Source organism: Sciurus carolinensis, unplaced genomic scaffold (assembly GCF_902686445.1).
Source record: "Sciurus carolinensis unplaced genomic scaffold, mSciCar1.2, whole genome shotgun sequence".
In the NCBI taxonomy this organism is placed as follows: Eukaryota; Metazoa; Chordata; class Mammalia; order Rodentia; family Sciuridae; genus Sciurus; species Sciurus carolinensis.
The window spans coordinates 469,568-474,722 of record NW_025920238.1 but is presented as its reverse complement, the minus strand read 5'-3'; the positions used below and the strand labels follow the sequence as shown (position 1 = coordinate 474,722).

Sequence of the window (5,155 nt, the reverse complement as noted above, 5' to 3'; positions counted from 1 at the left end):
TATATATATATATATATATATATGTATTATTTTTATGTGGTGCTGAGGATCGGACCTAGGGCCTCATGTATGCTAGGCAAGTACACTACTACTGAGCCACAACCCCAACCCCAAACTGAAATATCTTATTTTCTTTTATGACATGGGTTACCTCTGTGACATTGGTTCTCATGATGAACCTCCAGAGGGTCTTTGAGACCATTTCAGGGGATATTAATTATTATTTTCCTTTTTGGTTCTATTGATGTCTTCCACTGATGGTGGAAAGCAGTGGTGTGTAAAACTGTTATAAATTAAGGCAATGGTATTAAACTCTAGTCAGCAAATTATTTACTATTCATAGAACAAAACAACACAAAGTGCACACTTTTAATCCCAGCTTCTCAGAAGTCAGAGGCAGGAGGATCATAAGTTTGAGACCAGATATGCAAATTTAGAAAGACCTTGTTTCAAAATAATAATAAAGAAGGGGCAGAGCTATGGCTCAGTTGTAGAGCACCCCTTGGTCGGAACCCCAAAACTACAAACTAAACTAAACCTGACAATCTTTAATTGAGAATTTCCACATAGTCCTAAGAATAATGTCATTGCATGTTGCTTCTTGAGTACATTTTTTCAATACTGTATGTTAACAAATGGATTATACACATAAATCAGTTGTGTGTACCAAAGTACAACTAAAAAACAGAGTCAGTTTTAAATGCTGTCATATGAACTGGTTACTGTAACTTAAGTGTTTAGAACATATTTTCTTAAAACAGAACAAGTGAGCCTGTACTTTAGAAAAAATCACTGACAGATTTTGTAATGAAAAAGAAAATTTGATCTTATAAGTGACAATTTGAATTTTAAAAACTCATATCTATTGCTGTCACCTTAACAACTTTTCTGTACTGAAAAATCTTTCTGGTGAATTCAGTAGGATGGTTAACCAATGTGGATATTTTGATAACTGTGGAGAGATGTGTCAAAATTTGGAAGATGTTCTTGAGTCAACAAATTACACTTTTTCTAAGTGACCAGCATCTGATGATACAAGTTTAGCACAGGCAAAAAAATCCATGAAAAGTACAACAGTGGGGCCTGGGGTTGTAGCTCAGTGTTAAGAGTACTTGCTTAACACATGTAAGGCACTGGGTTTAATCCTTAGCATCACATTAAAAATAAATAAAATAAAGGTAAAAAATATCAGGCAGGAGAAATTTGGGATATGGTTCAGTGGTTAAGCACCCCTGGGTTCAAGCCCCAGTACAAAAAAAAAAAAAAAAGTAGATAGAGACTAAGAAGGTAGATCAGTGGTATAACTCAGTGGAATCACAGTCTACAGTAACAAAAAAAAAAAGGGTACAACAGTGATCCATAATCTTAAAGAAACAGTGCAAGTTCATTGATATATATGACTCCATGTTCTAACTATTTAAAAAGTGCCATTTGTGAAATTTTGATATAACAGTAAATAATAATATCCAGAATGATCTGAAAAGGGTATTAGCACACAATTCACCATTTCAGCTACATATCTGTGCAAAGATTTGTTTTACTTATACACCCAGGAAGAGGAATGGAATGTACAGAATGAGTAAGGAACTAGATAACATTAGTGACTCAGATAAAGAAAATGCTTGTTTCTGTGGAGAGAAACATTTCACATTTCCTAAGAAGTAAGAGTGGGTCACAGAAAATCAGAAATATGTTCTACACCTGCATCAAACCAAAATGGGAAATTATTTTGAATAGTGTCAGAAAGATATATTTCACCTGGACATTAGATATGTTTTTTTTTCCTTGAGTAGTTGTGGAATTTTGTCAATGAAGTACTGAGAAAGAAAGAAATCTTTTCGGCTGGGACTGTAGCTCAGGGGTAGAATGCTTGTTTTGTACATGTGAAACAGTAGGTTTGATCCTCAGCACCACATAAAAATAAATGAATGAATAAAGATATAAAAATAGAAAAATATTTGAACAGTGCTTGAAATATAAATGAAGCATATTTACACATTTTTAATAAATTTATTGCTTATTAATTTTAAATGTTTAGAATAAATTTATAGATTTAAATACAAGAGAGACTAGTATTTATATGAATATGTGAGAGAAGAGATAAAGTTTGGCAAAAGGGGAAGAAGGTGTTCAAAAGCATAGGGTGCATTTAATTTCATATATTGTAGTAATTGAGAGATACTATTTACCTCTCAGAGAGTTAAATGTTTAGTGCCATGGATCCAGTCAATTTAGTAAGTAGAATGATAAAATATTGTAATTAGGCAGGGACACTGTCTTCATCTTTCATAATAGGAAGCTACTTACAATGTTTTAAGTAGATCAATCAAGATATAACTGCATGCACATATTATTTCAATTGAGAAGCTAACCACCAGAATAATCTAATACAGAGTGATAAGAGGTTGCATTTAGGAATTGTGTTATGAGTTGTATGCAGTCATTTGGTTGACTCTATTCTTGTTATAAATGTTTTTCTGTAGTAAACTATGTTCATGTATTAGTTTCATTAAAAAAGGATAATACACATACACACATACACATATATCATGGTAAATTCACTTGAATCATTTCTCCTACATAATATACTTTCAAAGCTATATCATAACTTATTTAGTCCATTATTATAGGCATTTAACTTATTTTCAGTTCTTTTAGCTAACATAAAAAAGTATGTTAAAGGGTATTCTTGCCCAAAGGTAAAATTCTAAAACATAGAATTGTTACATGTAAGAAAGTGTGTAATTAAAATTGTAGCAAGTATTGCCTAATTTTTAATCAGCAGTGTTCCTCATTTATTCTTTCATTGCTATAAAGGAGAGTTGGTTTCCCCATGCCAAGTCCAGTACCTGACATTATGGACCATTTAATCAATGTTGTGAGTTCTCACTGAAAATTTTATATTTTTAAATTTGGTTGTAAAAATACTTTTAGTATTATTTTTATTTAATTTACTGTTTTATTATGACTGTCTCTTTTCCTAGCTTCTGTTGGTCTCATTTTTCCTTTTTCCTTCAGAATATTTAAGATTTATGATAGAAAATTTTGAGTGTTTTATAATTGAACTCTGTCCTCTTTTTTTTTTTTTTGAAATTACACAGACCATATGCTTTTATTTAATGTGAAGGCACAACTTTAACATAATTAAAAGTAAATGCATTTTAATTATGTATGAAATAATTGTCAGTATTAGCTCATAAAAATATATATTTGCAAACACATCATTGAAAATGTTTTCAGATTGTCAATTCAAGAATTGAATTAAAAAGTCAAACTCTGTAGAAAATCAATAACACATTATTGCAGGTACATATAATATTATTGTTGTACAATCTGTTCATCAGTAGTCACTGGGTTTTCTTCATTTGTTGAATAGTCCAGTTGGTCCATCATCTGGTAGCTGCTACCTTTCCAGAATTTTTTCATTTACTTACATCTCCAAGCAACAATTGAGGCAGTAATAAGTGTGCAAGGTACTAAATAGAGAAGAGCAGGTTGTCCCTTCTTCATCAGTGTGAGAACAACAAATGTAAGTATCATACCAAAAGCATAGGCAATTGTGGAAGAAATATAATATATAGAAGAAGAACCAGTCTGAACATCAAATCTTCTACAGTATGCAATCAATAGGCCTGGTACAATAATGTCTCCAAAACCCAATATTGAAACAGGTATGAAGCACACATGCATTATTGAGAAATAAATCAGTTTTGGTACCCTGATGACTACTGGTAACTTTTCAGTATTTCCAAGAGGTCCAGCTGCAAGTTCAACCATGATGCTCTCACCATTCTTTGTAATTAATGGTGTTATGAAAACAAAAAATACATCATAGAGGAGGAAGAGGCCTAGAAGTATCACACATGACTTGAAATTGGGTAACTTCAGTGTTTTAATTAAATTCAGACAGAAAGCAATCCCCAAAATATCCTGTAGAATCCAAGCCCACCTATCTTCATTTCGAAAAACAGCCCAAACAACAGCTACTGCTATGCATAGTCCAGAGAGAAAAATATGTCTCACTTCAATTGTTTTGCCACGACAAGTAATGTCCACATGGTATCTTATGAATTAGTGCAGCAAGACAGTTGTACAGACTCATTGCTGATGCTATGCAGAAAATTGCTATCATAACATAAACGAACCATTTGTAGAAAAAATAAAGCAAGACCATCATAACACAACAGATGACCACAAATATTACAACTGTAAGAGGATTGATAGTTAAATATTCTTCCCTCTTTTTCCTCATTTGTTTATCTTCAGTGTTTGTCACTGCCTTCAAGTTTTTTAATTCAATTAGTCCACTCCAGTATCCTCCTAATGCCACAGTGAATACAGCAATTACAAAAATAACCACCATAGTATAGTGTGACAATGGAGTATGGTATAGTATAGGTGACAATGGAGAATACATTTTTACTGTAATGTCACTTCCAAATGTCTGTTTCATATCTTTAAAGTCTTTTTGGCTTATAAAGGCAATCATTATTTTCACATCATGAAATTCAGACCTGTTCCCTGAGGGAGGAAATAGGACACTGTTATTGACAACCAACAAAGCTTCAGCACCTCCATTCTGTGCAATTCTGGCTTTTTCAAGTAAATAGCAGTATCCCCATTGTACCACAACTGCTTTGTTCTTTAGGCCACCAGGCGGAATATCAGAAAGGCTGCACAGTGGTGTGGTAGTCAGATTCAGCAAACTAATGGAAGTTGCATTTCCTAGGGTATTTGGAAGCACTGTCCAATGAGGGTTATATAGCATGCAGTAGTCTTTAGATGGTAAATGTGCGCCATTTCCAGATGCATGCAGGATTGCTTCCTGGGCAGATGTCAGCGGCAGCAGGAAGCCCCAGATCAAGGCGGCGGCAGAAGCGGGCAGTCTTTGCTATGGCCCCATCACACTGGTGGGCGCGCAGGCTCCGGGTCGCTCGGGTGCCTCAGTGGCTGGGCTCTGCCGGGTCTGCAGCTGCTGCCGGGGCCGCCACAGTAGCGCAGACTGAACTCTGTCCTCTTGCCTGATAGAAATTTAAAATTGTACTTAGGTTTATCTTTTTTTCTTTCTCTTTTTTTGTATCAGTTTTTATAAAGCTGCCTTTGTTCCAGCCTTGCAATATTTCTACATTTTGTTTACTTTTTAGTATTTATTTAT

At 34.1% G+C, this 5,155-nt stretch overlaps 1 pseudogene; it reads right to left on the bottom strand.

The window, feature by feature from the left end:
- Positions 1 to 3,318: 3,318 nt before the first annotated feature.
- On the bottom strand, positions 3,319 to 4,903 carry LOC124975281 (signal peptide peptidase-like 2A; annotated as a pseudogene).
- Positions 4,904 to 5,155: the final 252 nt, after the last annotated feature.